Source organism: Phyllobates terribilis, unplaced genomic scaffold (assembly GCF_046119375.1).
Source record: "Phyllobates terribilis strain yellow unplaced genomic scaffold, ASM4611937v1 Scaffold_1__5_contigs__length_1240528914, whole genome shotgun sequence".
Taxonomy (NCBI): domain Eukaryota; kingdom Metazoa; phylum Chordata; class Amphibia; order Anura; family Dendrobatidae; genus Phyllobates; species Phyllobates terribilis.
The window spans coordinates 585,158,913-585,180,039 of record NW_027362761.1 but is presented as its reverse complement, the minus strand read 5'-3'; the positions used below and the strand labels follow the sequence as shown (position 1 = coordinate 585,180,039).

General features: G+C 39.6%; 1 protein-coding gene across 3 annotated transcripts in view; it reads right to left on the bottom strand.

Annotated features, from left to right (window-relative positions):
- The window catches only part of WDR70 (WD repeat domain 70), a 372,583-nt gene that overhangs the window by 276,005 nt on the left and 75,451 nt on the right, over positions 1-21,127 (bottom strand). The gene's annotated exons all lie outside the window — the stretch shown is intronic.

The window sequence follows — 21,127 nt, the reverse complement described above, 5'->3', positions numbered from 1 at the left end:
ATGAATGCTGGGCCGGGTGAGCGTGTCATTTACAGGAGATAAAAGTGGGTATCTGGCAGTGATATCTGTCTCTAGGAAAAAAAATACTGCTCGTGACACTATAATCATTACAAACAATGAGCAAATAACTGCAAACCTGTGCCAAAATACAACCGCAATACAGCGCTAAAACTACAATACCGAGAAAAAGTATCAGAACAACAATAATGATAGGATGCCCCATACAGTGATACAACACCAATACATACAGCACATATACAATGTAGAGCACCACCAGACAGAGCAGGTAACGGGCATACTGATGCAGAAGGACACCGCAACTGTAAGGAAAATAAAATGAACTGCCCCCATAATGCCAAAGAACACAATATATAGTGCAAAGATCACAGCACAAAACAGAAAACATATGACGTTAAAGGACAAATCACTAGATAGGGATATAGCATCCAATACATCTAAGGCATATAGTACACAACAAGGCAAAATAAATAACCGCAATCACTACACTATAATGATCAACAATAAGTGCCCACATAATAGTGCTATACTGTACTGTACTAATACCACTATACAGCCCCACATAACAGAGCTATACTGTACTGTACTAATACCACTATACAGCCCACATAACAGAGCTATACTGTACTAATACCACTATACAGCCCACATAACAGAGCTATACTGTACTGTACTAATACCACTATACAGCCCCACATAACAGTGCTATACTGTACTGTACTAATACCACTATACAGCCCACATAACAGAGCTATACTGTACTAATACCACTATACAGCCCCCCATAACAGAGCTATACTGTACTATACTAATACCACTATACAGCCCACATAACAGAGCTATACTGTACTGTACTAATACCACTATACAGCCCACATAACAGAGCTATACTGTACTGTACTAATACCACTATACAGCCCACATAACAGAGCTATACTGTACTGTACTAATACCACTATACAGCCCCACATAACAGAGCTATACTGTACTGTACTAATACCACTATACAGCCCACATAACAGAGCTATACTGTACTGTACTAATACCACTATACAGCCCCACATAACAGAGCTATACTGTACTGTACTAATACCACTATACAGCCCACATAACAGAGCTATACTGTACTGTACTAATACCACTATACAGCCCCACATAACAGTGCTATACTGTACTGTACTAATACCACTATACAGCCCACATAACAGAGCTATACTGTACAGTACTAATACCACTATACAGCCCCCCATAACAGAGCTATACTGTACTATACTAATACCACTATACAGCCCACATAACAGAGCTATACTGTACTATACTAATACCACTATACAGCCCACATAACAGAGCTATACTGTACTGTACTAATACCACTATACAGCCCCACATAACAGAGCTATACTGTACTGTACTAATACCTCTATACAGCCCACATAACAGAGCTATACTGTACTGTACTAATACCACTATACAGCCCACATAACAGAGCTATACTGTACTGTACTAATACCACTATACAGCGCACATAACAGAGCTATACTGTACTGTACTAATACCACTATACAGCCCCACATAACAGAGCTATACTGTACTGTACTAATACCACTATACAGCCCCACATAACAGAGCTATACTGTACTGTACTAATACCACTATACAGCGCACATAACAGAGCTATACTGTACTGTACTAATACCACTATACAGCCCCACATAACAGAGCTATACTGTACTGTACTAATACCACTATACAGCCCCACATAACAGAGCTATACTGTACTGTACTAATACCACTATACAGCCCCACATAACAGAGCTATACTGTACTGTACTAATACCACTATACAGCCCACATAACAGAGCTATACTGTACTGTACTAATACCACTATACAGCCCCACATAACAGTGCTATACTGTACTGTACTAATACCACTATACAGCCCCCCATAACAGTGCTATACTGTACTGTACTAATACCACTATACAGCCCCCCATAACAGAGCTATACTGTACTGTACTAATACCTCTATACAGCCCCACATAACAGAGCTATACTGTACTGTACTAATACCACTATACAGTCCACATAACAGAGCTATACTGTACTGTACTAATACCTCTATACAGCCCCACATAACAGAGCTATACTGTACTGTACTAATACCACTATACAGCCCCACATAACAGAGCTATACTGTACTGTACTAATACCACTATACAGCCCACATAACAGAGCTATACTGTACTGTACTAATACCACTATACAGCCCCACATAACAGAGCTATACTGTACTGTACTAATACCACTACACAGCCCACATAACAGAGCTATACTGTACTGTACTAATACCACTATACAGCCCCACATAACAGTGCTATACTGTACTGTACTAATACCACTATACAGCCCCCCATAACAGAGCTATACTGTACTGTACTAATACCACTATACAGCCCCACATAACAGAGCTATACTGTACTGTACTAATACCACTATACAGCCCCACATAACAGTGCTATACTGTACTGTACTAATACCACTATACAGCCCCACATAACAGTGCTATACTGTACTGTACTAATACCACTATACAGCCCCACATAACAGAGCTATACTGTACTGTACTAATACCACTATACAGCCCCACATAACAGAGCTATACTGTACTGTACTAATACCACTATACAGCCCCACATAACAGAGCTATACTGTACTGTACTAATACCACTATACAGCCCCACATAACAGCGCTATACTGTACTAATACCACTATACAGCCCACATAACAGAGCTATACTGTACTGTACTAATACCACTATACAGCCCACATAACAGAGCTATACTGTACTGTACTAATACCACTATACAGCCCACATAACAGAGCTATACTGTACTGTACTAATACCACTATACAGCCCCACATAACAGAGCTATACTGTACTGTACTAATACCACTATACAGCCCCACATAACAGAGCTATACTGTACTGTACTAATACCACTATACAGCCCCACATAACAGAGCTATACTGTACTGTACTAATACCACTATACAGCCCCACATAACAGAGCTATACTGTACTGTACTAATACCACTATACAGCCCCACATAACAGAGCTATACTGTACTGTACTAATACCTCTATACAGCCCACATAACAGAGCTATACTGTACTGTACTAATACCTCTATACAGCCCACATAACAGAGCTATACTGTACTGTACTAATACCACTATACAGCCCACATAACAGAGCTATACTGTACTGTACTAATACCACTATACAGCCCACATAACAGAGCTATACTGTACTGTACTAATACCACTATACAGCCCCACATAACAGAGCTATACTGTACTGTACTAATACCACTATACAGCCCACATAACAGAGCTATACTGTACTGTACTAATACCACTATACAGCCCACATAACAGAGCTATACTGTACTGTACTAATACCACTATACAGCCCACATAACAGAGCTATACTGTACTGTACTAATACCACTATACAGCCCACATAACAGTGCTATACTGTACTGTACTAATACCACTATACAGCCCCACATAACAGAGCTATACTGTACTGTACTAATACCACTATACAGCCCCACATAACAGTGCTATACTGTACTGTACTAATACCACTATACAGCCCCACATAACAGAGCTATACTGTACTGTACTAATACCACTATACAGCCCCACATAACAGTGCTATACTGTACTGTACTAATACCACTATACAGCCCCACATAACAGAGCTATACTGTACTGTACTAATACCACTATACAGCCCCACATAACAGAGCTATACTGTACTGTACTAATACCTCTATACAGCCCACATAACAGAGCTATACTGTACTGTACTAATACCACTATACAGCCCACATAACAGAGCTATACTGTACTGTACTAATACCACTATACAGCCCCACATAACAGAGCTATACTGTACTAATACCACTATACAGCCCCACATAACAGAGCTATACTGTACTGTACTAATACCACTATACAGCCCCACATAACAGAGCTATACTGTACTGTACTAATACCACTATACAGCCCACATAACAGAGCTATACTGTACTGTACTAATACCACTATACAGCCCCACATAACAGAGCTATACTGTACTGTACTAATACCACTATACAGCCCCACATAACAGAGCTATACTGTACTGTACTAATACCACTATACAGCCCCACATAACAGAGCTATACTGTACTGTACTAATACCACTATACAGCCCCACATAACAGAGCTATACTGTACTGTACTAATACCACTATACAGCCCCACATAACAGAGCTATACTGTACTGTACTAATACCACTATACAGCCCCACATAACAGAGCTATACTGTACTAATACCACTATACAGCCCCACATAACAGAGCTATACTGTACTGTACTAATACCACTATACAGCCCCACATAACAGAGCTATACTGTACTGTACTAATACCACTATACAGCCCACATAACAGAGCTATACTGTACTGTACTAATACCACTATACAGCCCCACATAACAGAGCTATACTGTACTGTACTAATACCACTATACAGCCCCACATAACAGAGCTATACTGTACTGTACTAATACCACTATACAGCCCCACATAACAGTGCTATACTGTACTGTACTAATACCACTATACAGCCCCACATAACAGAGCTATACTGTACTGTACTAATACCACTATACAGCCCCACATAACAGCTATACTGTACTAATACCACTATACAGCCCCACATAACAGAGCTATACTATACTGTACTAATACCTCTATACAGCCCACATAACATAGCTATACTGTACTGTACTAATACCACTATACAGCCCACATAACAGTGCTATACTGTACTGTACTAATACCACTATACAGCCCCACATAACAGAGCTATACTGTACTGTACTAATACCACTATACAGCCCCACATAACAGAGCTATACTGTACTGTACTAATACCACTACACAGCCCACATAACAGTGCTATACTGTACTGTACTAATACCACTATACAGCCCCACATAACAGAGCTATACTGTACTGTACTAATACCTCTATACAGCCCACATAACAGAGCTATACTGTACTGTACTAATACCACTATACAGCCCACATAACAGTGCTATACTGTACTGTACTAATACCACTATACAGCCCCACATAACAGAGCTATACTGTACTGTACTAATACCACTATACAGCCCCACATAACAGAGCTATACTGTACTGTACTAATACCACTATACAGCCCCACATAACAGTGCTATACTGTACTGTACTAATACCACTATACAGCCCCACATAACAGAGCTATACTGTACTAATACCACTATACAGCCCCACATAACAGAGCTATACTGTACTGTACTAATACCACTATACAGCCCCACATAACAGAGCTATACTGTACTGTACTAATACCACTATACAGCCCACATAACAGAGCTATACTGTACTGTACTAATACCACTATACAGCCCCACATAACAGAGCTATACTGTACTGTACTAATACCACTATACAGCCCACATAACAGAGCTATACTGTACTGTACTAATACCACTATACAGCCCCACATAACAGAGCTATACTGTACTGTACTAATACCACTATACAGCCCCACATAACAGAGCTATACTGTACTGTACTAATACCACTATACAGCCCACATAACAGAGCTATACTGTACTGTACTAATACCACTATACAGCCCACATAACAGAGCTATACTGTACTGTACTAATACCACTATACAGCCCACATAACAGCGCTATACTGTACTGTACTAATACCACTATACAGCCCACATAAGAGCTATACTGTACTGTACTAATACCACTATACAGCCCACATAACAGAGCTATACTGTACTGTACTAATACCACTATACAGCCCACATAACAGAGCTATACTGTACTGTACTAATACCACTATACAGCCCCACATAACAGTGCTATACTATACTGTACTAATACCACTATACAGCCCACATAACAGAGCTATACTGTACTGTACTAATACCACTATACAGCCCACATAACAGAGCTATACTGTACTGTACTAATACCACTATACAGCCCACATAACAGCGCTATACTGTACTGTACTAATACCACTATACAGCCCACATAAGAGCTATACTGTACTGTACTAATACCACTATACAGCCCACATAACAGAGCTATACTGTACTGTACTAATACCACTATACAGCCCACATAACAGAGCTATACTGTACTGTACTAATACCACTATACAGCCCCACATAACAGAGCTATACTGTACTGTACTAATACCACTATACAGCCCCACATAACAGAGCTATACTGTACTGTACTAATACCACTATACAGCCCACATAACAGAGCTATACTGTACTGTACTAATACCACTATACAGCCCACATAACAGAGCTATACTGTACTGTACTAATACCACTATACAGCCCCACATAACAGAGCTATACTGTACTGTACTAATACCACTATACAGCCCCACATAACAGAGCTATACTGTACTGTACTAATACCACTATACAGCCCCACATAACAGAGCTATACTGTACTGTACTAATACCACTATACAGCCCCACATAACAGAGCTATACTGTACTGTACTAATACCACTATACAGCCCCACATAACAGAGCTATACTGTACTGTACTAATACCTCTATACAGCCCACATAACAGAGCTATACTGTACTGTACTAATACCACTATACAGCCCACATAACAGAGCTATACTGTACTGTACTAATACCACTATACAGCCCACATAACAGAGCTATACTGTACTGTACTAATACCACTATACAGCCCCACATAACAGAGCTATACTGTACTAATACCACTATACAGCCCCACATAACAGAGCTATACTGTACTGTACTAATACCACTATACAGCCCACATAACAGAGCTATACTGTACTGTACTAATACCACTATACAGCCCCACATAACAGAGCTATACTGTACTGTACTAATACCACTATACAGCCCCACATAACAGAGCTATACTGTACTGTACTAATACCACTATACAGCCCCACATAACAGTGCTATACTGTACTGTACTAATACCACTATACAGCCCCACATAACAGAGCTATACTGTACTGTACTAATACCACTATACAGCCCCACATAACAGCTATACTGTACTAATACCACTATACAGCCCCACATAACAGAGCTATACTGTACTGTACTAATACCTCTATACAGCCCACATAACAGAGCTATACTGTACTGTACTAATACCACTATACAGCCCACATAACAGTGCTATACTGTACTGTACTAATACCACTATACAGCCCCACATAACAGAGCTATACTGTACTGTACTAATACCACTATACAGCCCCACATAACAGAGCTATACTGTACTGTACTAATACCAGTATACAGCCCCACATAACAGTGCTATACTGTACTGTACTAATACCACTATACAGCCCCACATAACAGAGCTATACTGTACTAATACCACTATACAGCCCCACATAACAGAGCTATACTGTACTGTACTAATACCACTATACAGCCCCACATAACAGAGCTATACTGTACTGTACTAATACCACTATACAGCCCACATAACAGAGCTATACTGTACTGTACTAATACCACTATACAGCCCCACATAACAGAGCTATACTGTACTGTACTAATACCACTATACAGCCCACATAACAGAGCTATACTGTACTGTACTAATACCACTATACAGCCCCACATAACAGAGCTATACTGTACTGTACTAATACCACTATACAGCCCCACATAACAGAGCTATACTGTACTAATACCACTATACAGCCCCACATAACAGTGCTATACTATACTGTACTAATACCACTATACAGCCCACATAACAGAGCTATACTGTACTGTACTAATACCACTATACAGCCCACATAACAGAGCTATACTGTACTGTACTAATACCACTATACAGCCCACATAACAGCGCTATACTGTACTGTACTAATACCACTATACAGCCCACATAACAGAGCTATACTGTACTGTACTAATACCACTATACAGCCCACATAACAGAGCTATACTGTACTGTACTAATACCACTATACAGCCCACATAACAGAGCTATACTGTACTGTACTAATACCACTATACAGCCCCACATAACAGAGCTATACTGTACTGTACTAATACCACTATACAGCCCCACATAACAGAGCTATACTGTACTGTACTAATACCACTATACAGCCCCACATAACAGTGCTATACTGTACTAATACCACTATACAGCCCACATAACAGAGCTATACTGTACTAATACCACTATACAGCCCACATAACAGAGCTATACTGTACTGTACTAATACCACTATACAGCCCACATAACAGTGCTATACTGTACTGTACTAATACCACTATACAGCCCCACATAACAGTGCTATACTGTACTGTACTAATACCACTATACAGCCCACATAACAGAGCTATACTGTACTGTACTAATACCACTATACAGCCCCACATAACAGTGCTATACTGTACTGTACTAATACCACTATACAGCCCACATAACAGAGCTATACTGTACTGTACTAATACCACTATACAGCCCCACATAACAGAGCTATACTGTACTGTACTAATACCACTATACAGCCCCACATAACAGTGCTATACTGTACTAATACCACTATACAGCCCCACATAACAGAGCTATACTGTACTGTACTAATACCACTATACAGCCCACATAACAGAGCTATACTGTACTATACTAATACCACTATACAGCACACATAACAGCGCTATACTGTCCTGTACTAATACCACTATACAGCCAACATAACAGAGCTATACTGTTCTGTACTAATACCACTATACAGCACACATAACAGAGCTATACTGTACTATACTAATACCACTATACAGCCCACATAACAGAGCTATACTGTACTGTACTAATACCTCTATACAGCCCACATAACAGAGCTATACTGTCCTGTACTAATACCACTATACAGCCCACATAACAGCGCTATACTGTACTATACTAATACCACTATACAGCCCACATAACAGAGCTATACTGTACTGTACTAATACCACTATACAGCCCACATAACAGCTATACTGTACTAATACCACTATACAGCCCACATAACAGAGCTATACTGTACTGTACTAATACCACTATACAGCCCACATAACAGAGCTATACTGTACTGTACTAATACCACTATACAGCCCACATAACAGAGCTATACTGTACTGTACTAATACCACTATACAGCCCCACATAACAGAGCTATACTGTACTGTACTAATACCACTATACAGCCCACATAACAGTGCTATACTGTACTGTACTAATACCACTATACAGCCCACATAACAGAGCTATACTGTACTGTACTAATACCACTATACAGCCCACATAACAGAGCTATACTGTACTATACTAATACCACTATACAGCCCCACATAACAGAGCTATACTGTACTGTACTAATACCACTATACAGCCCACATAACAGTGCTATACTGTACTGTACTAATACCACTATACAGCCCACATAACAGAACTATACTGTACTGTACTAATACCACTATACAGCCCAACATAACAGAGCTATACTGTACTGTACTAATACCACTATACAGCCCCACATAACAGTGCTATACTGTACTGTACTAATACCACTATACAGCCCCACATAACAGAGCTATACTGTACTGTACTAATACCACTATACAGCCCCACATAACAGAGCTATACTGTACTGTACTAATACCACTATACAGCCCCACATAACAGTGCTATACTGTACTAATACCACTATACAGCCCCACATAACAGAGCTATACTGTACTGTACTAATACCACTATACAGCCCACATAACAGAGCTATACTGTACTATACTAATACCACTATACAGCCCCACATAACAGTGCTATACTGTACTGTACTAATACCACTATACAGCCCCACATAACAGTGCTATACTGTACTGTACTAATACCACTATACAGCCCCACATAACAGAGCTATACTGTACTGTACTAATACCACTATACAGCCCCACATAACAGAGCTATACTGTACTGTACTAATACCACTATACAGCCCCACATAACAGTGCTATACTGTACTAATACCACTATACAGCCCCACATAACAGAGCTATACTGTACTGTACTAATACCACTATACAGCCCACATAACAGAGCTATACTGTACTATACTAATACCACTATACAGCACACATAACAGCGCTATACTGTCCTGTACTAATACCACTATACAGCCAACATAACAGAGCTATACTGTACTGTACTAATACCACTATACAGCCCACATAACAGTGCTATACTGTACTGTACTAATACCACTATACAGCCCCACATAACAGTGCTATACTGTACTGTACTAATACCACTATACAGCCCACATAACAGAGCTATACTATACTGTACTAATACCACTATACAGCCCCACATAACAGTGCTATACTGTACTGTACTAATACCACTATACAGCCCACATAACAGAGCTATACTGTACTATACTAATACCACTATACAGCACACATAACAGCGCTATACTGTCCTGTACTAATACCACTATACAGCCAACATAACAGAGCTATACTGTACTGTACTAATACCACTATACAGCCCACATAACAGTGCTATACTGTACTGTACTAATACCACTATACAGCCCACATAACAGAGCTATACTGTACTGTACTAATACCACTATACAGCCCCACATAACAGTGCTATACTGTACTGTACTAATACCACTATACAGCCCACATAACAGAGCTATACTGTACTGTACTAATACCACTATACAGCCCCACATAACAGCGCTATACTGTACTGTACTAATACCACTATACAGACCACATAACAGCGCTATACTGTACTGTACTAATACCACTATACAGCCCACATAACAGAGCTATACTGTACTGTACTAATACCACTATACAGCCCACATAACAGAGCTATACTGTACTGTACTAATACCACTATACAGCCCACATAACAGAGCTATACTGTACTGTACTAATACCACTATACAGCCCCACATAACAGCGCTATACTGTACTGTACTAATACCACTATACAGACCACATAACAGCGCTATACTGTACTGTACTAATACCACTATACAGCCCACATAACAGAGCTATACTGTACTGTACTAATACCACTATACAGCCCACATAACAGAGCTATACTGTACTGTACTAATACCACTATACAGCCCACATAACAGAGCTATACTGTACTGTACTAATACCACTATACAGCCCACATAACAGTGCTATACTGTACTAATACCACTATACAGCCCCACATAACAGAGCTATACTGTACTGTACTAATACCACTATACAGCCCCACATAACAGAGCTATACTGTACTGTACTAATACCACTATACAGCCCACATAACAGTGCTATACTGTACTAATACCACTATACAGCCCCACATAACAGAGCTATACTGTACTGTACTAATACCACTATACAGCCCCACATAACAGAGCTATACTGTACTGTACTAATACCACTATACAGCCCACATAACAGAGCTATACTGTACTGTACTAATACCACTATACAGCCCACATAACAGTGCTATACTGTACTAATACCACTATACAGCCCACATAACAGAGCTATACTGTACTGTACTAATACCACTATACAGCCCACATAACAGTGCTATACTGTACTATACTAATACCACTATACAGCACACATAACAGCGCTATACTGTACTGTACTAATACCACTATACAGCCCACATAACAGAGCTATACTGTACTGTACTAATACCACTATACAGCCCACATGACAGAGCTATACTGTACTGTACTAATACCACTATACAGCCCACATAACAGAGCTATACTGTACTGTACTAATACCACTATACAGCCCCACATAAAAGAGCTATACTGTACTGTACTAATACCACTATACAGCTCCACATAACAGAGCTATACTGTACTGTACTAATACCACTATACAGCCCACATAACAGAGCTGTACTGTGCTGTACTAATACCACTATACAGCCCACATAACAGAGCTATACTGTACTGTACTAATACCACTATACAGCCCCACATAAAAGAGCTATACTGTACTGTACTAATACCACTATACAGCTCCACATAACAGTGCTATACTGTACTGTACTAATACCACTATACAGCCCACATAACAGAGCTATACTGTACTGTACTAATACCACTATACAGCCCACATAACAGAGCTATACTGTACTGTACTAATACCACTATACAGCCCCACATAACAGTGCTATACTGTACTGTACTAATACCACTATACAGCCCCACATAACAGAGCTATACTGTACTGTACTAATACCACTATACAGTCCACATAACAGCTATACTGTACTGTACTAATACCACTATACAGCCCCCATAACAGAGCTATACTGTACTGTACTAATACCACTATACAGCCCCCATAACAGAGCTATACTATACTGTACTAATACCACTATACAGTCCACATAACAGAGCTATACTGTTATGTACTAATACCACTATACAGCCCACATAACAGAGCTATACTGTACTGTACTAATACCACTATACAGCCCCACATAACAGAGCTATACTGTACTGTACTAATACCACTATACAGCCCACATAAAAGAGCTATACTGTACTGTACTAATACCACTATACAGCCCCCATAACAGAGCTATACTGTACTGTACTAATACCACTATACAGCCCACATAACAGAGCTATACTGTACTGTACTAATACCTCTATACAGCCCACATAACAGAGCTATACTGTACTGTACTAATACCACTATACAGCCCACATAACAGTGCTATACTGTACTGTACTAATACCTCTATACAGCCCCACATAACAGAGCTATACTGTACTGTACTAATACCACTATACAGCCCACATAACAGAGCTATACTGTACTGTACTAATACCACTATACAGCCCCACATAACAGTGCTATACTGTACTGTACTAATACCACTATACAGCCCACATAACAGAGCTATACTGTACTGTACTAATACCACTATACAGCCCACATAACAGTGCTATACTGTACTGTACTAATACCACTATACAGCCCCACATAACAGTGCTATACTGTACTGTACTAATACCACTATACAGCCCGCATAACAGTGCTATACTGTACTGTACTAATACCTCTATACAGCCCCACATAACAGAGCTATACTGTACTGCACTAATACCACTATACAGCCCCACATAACAGTGCTATACTGTACTGTACTAATACCACTATACAGCCCACATAACAGAGCTATACTGTACTGTACTAATACCACTATACAGCCCACATAACAGTGCTATACTGTACTGTACTAATACCACTATACAGCCCACATAACAGAGATATACTGTACTGTACTAATACCACTATACAGCCCCACATAACAGCTATACTGTACTGTACTAATACCACTATACAGCCCCCCATAACAGTGCTATACTGTACTGTACTAATACCACTATACAGCCCCACATAACAGAGCTATACTGTACTGTACTAATACCACTATACAGCCCACATAACAGAGCTATACTGTACTGTACTAATACCACTATACAGCCCCACATAACAGTGCTATACTGTACTGTACTAATACCACTATACAGCCCCACATAACAGAGCTATACTGTACTGTACTAATACCACTATACAGGCCCACATAACAGAGCTATACTGTACTGTACTAATACCACTATACAGCCCCACATAACAGTGCTATACTGTACTGTACTAATACCACTATACAGCCCACATAACAGAGCTATACTGTACTGTACTAATACCACTATACAGCCCCACATAACAGAGCTATACTGTACTGAACTAATACCACTATACAGTCCCCATAACAGAGCTATACTGTACTAATACCACTATACAGCCCACATAACAGAGCTATACTGTACTGTACTAATACCACTATACAGCCCACATAACAGAGCTATACTGTACTGTACTAATACCACTATACAGCCCACATAACAGAGCTATACTGTACTGTACTAATACCACTATACAGCTCCACATAACAGAGCTATACTGTACTGTACTAATACCACTATACAGCCCACATAACAGAGCTATACTGTACTGTACTAATACCACTATACAGCCCACATAACAGAGCTATACTGTACTGTACTAATACCACTATACAGCCCACATAACAGAGCTATACTGTACTGTACTAATACCACTATACAGCCCACATAACAGTGCTATACTGTACTGTACTAATACCTCTATACAGCCCCACATAACAGAGCTATACTGTACTAATACCTCTATACAGCCCCACATAACAGAGCTATACTGTACTGTACTAATACCACTATACAGCCCCACATAACAGAGCTATACTGTACTGCACTAATACCACTATACAGCCCCACATAACAGTGCTATACTGTACTGTACTAATACCACTATACAGCCCACATAACAGAGCTATACTGTACTGTACTAATACCACTATACAGCCCACATAACAGAGCTATACTGTACTGTACTAATACCACTATACAGCCCACATAACAGAGCTATACTGTACTAATACCACTATACAGCCCACATAACAGAGCTATACTGTACTGTACTAATACCACTATACAGCCCCCCATAACAGTGCTATACTGTACTGTACTAATACCACTATACAGCCCCACATAACAGAGCTATACTGTACTGTACTAATACCACTATACAGCCCACATAACAGAGCTATACTGTACTGTACTAATACCACTATACAGCCCACATAACAGTGCTATACTGTACTGTACTAATACCACTATACAGCCCACATAACAGAGCTATACTGTACTAATACCACTATACAGCCCCACATAACAGAGCTATACTGTACTGTACTAATACCACTATACAGCCCCACATAACAGAGCTATACTGTACTGTACTAATACCACTATACAGCCCCACATAACAGTGCTATACTGTACTGTACTAATACCACTATACAGCCCCACATAACAGAGCTATACTGTACTGTACTAATACCACTATACAGCCCCACATAACAGTGCTATACTGTACTGTACTAATACCACTATACAGCCCACATAACAGAGCTATACTGTACTGTACTAATACCACTATACAGCCCCACATAACAGAGCTATACTGTACTGAACTAATACCACTATACAGTCCCCATAACAGAGCTATACTCTCCTAATACCACTATACAGCCCACATAACAGAGCTATACTATACTGTACTAATACCACTATACAGCCCAAATAACAGTGCTATACTGTACTGTACTAATACCACTATACAGCCCACATAACAGAGCTATACTGTACTGTACTAATACCACTATACAGCCCACATAACAGAGCTATACTGTACTGTACTAATACCACTATACAGCCCACATAACAGAACTATACTGTACTGTACTAATACCACTATATTAATACCACTATACAGCCCCACATAACAGTGCTATACTGTACTGTACTAATACCACTATACAGCCCACATAACAGAGCTATACTGTACTAATACCACTATACAGCCCACATAACAGTGCTATACTGTATTATACTAATACCACTATACAGCCCCACATAACAGAGCTATACTGTACTGTACTAATACCACTATACAGCCCACATAACAGTGCTATACTGTACTAACACCACTATACAGCCCCCATAACAGAGCTATACTGTACTGTACTAATACCACTATACAGCCCCCATAACAGAGCTATACTGTACTGTACTAATACCACTATACAGCCCCCATAACAGAGCTATACTGTTATGTACTAATACCACTATACAGCCCACATAACAGCGCTATACTGTACTGTACTAATACCACTATACAGCCCACATAACAGAGCTATACTGTACTAATACCACTATACAGCCCACATAACAGAGCTATACTGTACTGTACTAATACCACTATACAGCCCCACATAACAGAGCTATACTGTACTGTACAAATACCACTATACAGCCCCCATAACAGAGCTATACTGTACTGTACTGTACTAATACCACTATACAGCCCCACATAACAGTGCTATACTGTACTGTACTAATACCACTATACAGCCCCACATAACAGCGCTATACTGTACTGTACTAATACCACTATACAGCCCACATAACAGAGCTATACTGTACTAATACCACTATACAGCCCACATAACAGAGCTATACTGTACTGTACTAATACCACTATACAGCCCCACATAACAGTGCTATACTGTACTAATACCACTATACAGCCCCACATAACAGCGCTATACTGTACTGTACTAATACCACAATACAGCCCACATAACAGAGCTATACTGTACTAATACCACTATACAGCCCCCATAACAGAGCTATACTGTACTGTACTAATACCACTATACAGCCCCACATAACAGTGCTATACTGTACTAATACCACTATACAGCCCCCCATAACAGAGCTATACTGTACTGTACTAATACCACTATACAGCCTCCATAACAGCTATACTGTACTGTACTAATAACACTATACAGCCCCACATAACAGCGCTATACTGTACTGTACTAATACCACTATACAGCCCACATAACAGAGCTATACTGTACTAATACCACTATACAGCCCACATAACAGAGCTATACTGTACTGTACTAATACCACTATACAGCCCACATAACAGAGCTATACTGTACTGTACTAATACCACTATACAGCCCCACATAACAGAGCTATACTGTACTGTACTAATACCACTATACAGCCCCACATAACAGTGCTATACTGTACTGTACTAATACCACTATACAGCCCACATAACAGAGCTATACTGTACTGTACTAATACCACTATACAGCCCCACATAACAGCGCTATACTGTACTGTACTAATACCATTATACAGCCCAAATAACAGAGCTATACTGTACTGTACTAATACCACTATACAGCCCACATAACAGAGCTATACTGTACTGTACTAATACCACTATACAGCCCACATAACAGAGCTATACTGTACTGTACTAATACCACTATACAGCCCACACAACAGAGCTATACTGTACTGTACTAATACCACTATACAGCCCACATAACAGAGCTATACTGTACTGTACTAATACCACTATACAGCCCCCCTAACAGTGCTATACTGTACTGTACTAATACCACTATACAGCCCCCCTAACAGTGCTATACTGTACTGTACTAATACCACTATACAGCCCCACATAACAGATCTATACTGTACTGTACTAATACCACTATACAGCCCACATAACAGAGCTATACTGTACTGTACTAATACCACTATACAGCCCCACATAACAGAGCTATACTGTACTGTACTAATACCACTATACAGCCCACATAACAGAGCTATACTGTACTGTACTAATACCACTATACAGCCCCACATAACAGAGCTATACTGTACTGTACTAATACCACTATACAGCCCACATAACAGAGATATACTGTACTGTACTAATACCACTATACAGCCCCACATAACAGAGCTATACTGTACTGTACTAATACCACTATACAGCCCACATAACAGAGCTATACTGTACTGTACTAATACCACTATACAGCCCCACATAACAGAGCTATACTGTACTGTACTAATACCACTATACAGCCCACATAACAGAGATATACTATACTGTACTAATACCACTATACAGCCCCACATAACAGAGCTATACTATACTGTACTAATACCACTATACAGCCCCACATAACAGAGCTATACTATACTGTACTAATACCACTATACAGCCCACATAACAGAGCTATACTGTACTGTACTAATACCACTATACAGCCCCACATAACAGAGCTATACTGTACTGTACTAATACCACTATACAGCCCCACATAACAGAGCTATACTGTACTGTACTAATACCACTATACAGCCCACATAACAGAGCTATACTGTACTGTACTAATACCACTATACAGCCCACATAACAGAGCTATACTGTACTGTACTAATACCACTATACAGCCCACATAACAGAGATATACTGTACTGTACTAATACCACTATACAACCCACATAACAGAGCTATACTGTACTGTACTAATACCACTATACAGCCCACATAACAGTGCTATACTGTACTGTACTAATACCACTATACAGCCCACATAACAGTGCTATACTGTACTGTACTAATACCACTATACAGCCCACATAACAGAGCTATACTATACTGTACTAATACCACTATACAGCCCACATAACAGAGCTATACTGTACTGTACTAATACCACTATACAGCCCCCCATAACAGAGCTATACTGTACTGTACTAATACCACTATACAGCCCACATAACAGAGCTATACTGTACTGTACTAATACCACTATACAGCCCCACATAACAGAGCTATACTGTACTGTACTAATACCACTATACAGCGCACATAACAGAGCTATACTGTACTGTACTAATACCACTATACAGCCCACATAACAGAGCTATACTGTACTGTACTAATACCACTATACAGCCCACATAACAGAGCTATACTGTACTGTACTAATACCACTATACAGCCCCACATAACAGAGCTATACTGTACTGTACTAATACCACTATACAGCCCCACATAACAGAGCTATACTGTACTGTACTAATACCACTATACAGCCCACATAACAGAGCTATACTGTACTGTACTAATAACACTATACAGCCCCACATAACAGAGCTATACTGTACTGTACTAATACCACTATACAGCCCACATAACAGTGCTATACTGTACTGTACTAATACCACTATACAGCCCACATAACAGAGCTATACTGTACTGTACTAATACCACTATACAGCCCACATAACAGTGCTATACTATACTAATACCACTATACAGTCCACATAACAGAGCTATACTATACTGTACTAATACCACTATACAGCCCACATAACAGCGCTATACTGTACTGTACTAATACCAGTATAAAGCCAACATAACAGTGCTGTACTGTACTAATACCACTATACAGTCCACATAACAGCTATACTATACTGTACTAATACCACTATACAGACCACATAACAGTGCTATACTGTACTGTACTAATACCACTATACAGACCACATAACAGAGCTATACTGTACTGTACTAATACCACTATACAGCCCACGTAACAGAGCTATACTGTACTGTACTAATACCACTATACAGCCCACATAACAGTGCTATACTGTACTGTACTAATACCACTATACAGCCCACATAACAGTGCTATACTGTACTGTATTAATACCACTATACAGCCCCACCTAACACAGCTATACTGTACTAATACCACTATACAGCCCCACATAACACAGCTATACTGTACTGTACTAATACCACTACACAGCCCACATAACAGTGCTATACTGTACTGTACTAATACCACTATACAGCCCACATAACAGAGCTATACTATACTGTACTAATACCACTATACAGCCCACATAACAGAGCTATACTGTACTGTACTAATACCACTATACAGCCCACATAACAGCGCTATACTGTACTGTACTAACACCACTATACAGCCCACATAACAGACCTATACTGTACTTTACTAATACCACTATACAGCCCACATAACAGAGCTATACTGTACTGTACTAATACCACTATACAGCCCACATAACAGCTATACTGTACTGTACTAATACCACTATACAGCCCACATAACAGAGCTATACTGTACTGTACTAATACCACTATACAGCCCCACATAACAGTGCTATACTGTACTGTACTAATACCACTATACAGCCCCCCATAACAGAGCTATACTGTACTGTACTAATACCACTATACAGCCCACATAACAGAGCTATACTGTACTGTACTAATACCAATATACAGCCCCACATAATGCTATACTGTACTAATACCACTATACAGCCCCACATAACAGCGCTATACTGTACTGTACTAATACCACTATACAGCCCACATAACAGAGCTATACTGTACTAATACCACTATACAGCGCACATAACAGAGCTATACTGTACTAATACCACTATACAGCCCCACATAACAGTGCTATACTGTACTAATACCACTATACAGCCCCCCATAACAGAGCTGTACTGTACTAATACCACTATACAGCCCACATAACAGAGCTATACTGTACTGTACTAATACCACTATACAGCCCACATAACAGAGCTATACTGTACTGTACTAATACCACTATACAGCCCCACATAACAGCGCTATACTGTACTGTACTAATACCACTATACAGCCCCACATAACAGCGCTATACTGTACTGTACTAATACCACTATACAGCCCACATAACAGAGCTATACTGTACTGTACTAATACCACTATACAGCCCACATAACAGAGCTATACTGTACTAATACCACTATACAGCCCACATAACAGAGCTATACTGTACTGTACTAATACCACTATACAGCCCACATAACAGTGCTATACTGTACTAATACCACTATACAGCCCCAAATAACAGAGCTATACTATACTGTACTAATACCACTATACAGCCCACATAACAGAGCTATACTGTACTGTACTAATGCCACTATACAGCCCCACATAACAGAGCTATACTGTACTGTACTAATACCACTATAAAGCCCACATAACAGAGCTATACTGTACTGTACTAATACCACTATACAGCCCACATAACAGAGCTATACTGTACTGTACTAATACCACTATACAGCCCACATAACAGTGCTATACTGTACTGTACTAATACCACTATACAGCCCACATAACAGAGCTATACTATACTGTACTAATACCACTATACAGCCCACATAACAGAGCTATACTGTACTGTACTAATACCACTATACAGCCCACATAACAGAGCTATACTGTACTGTACTAATACCACTCTACAGCCCCACATAACAGAGCTATACTGTACTGTACTAATACCACTATACAGCCCCACATAA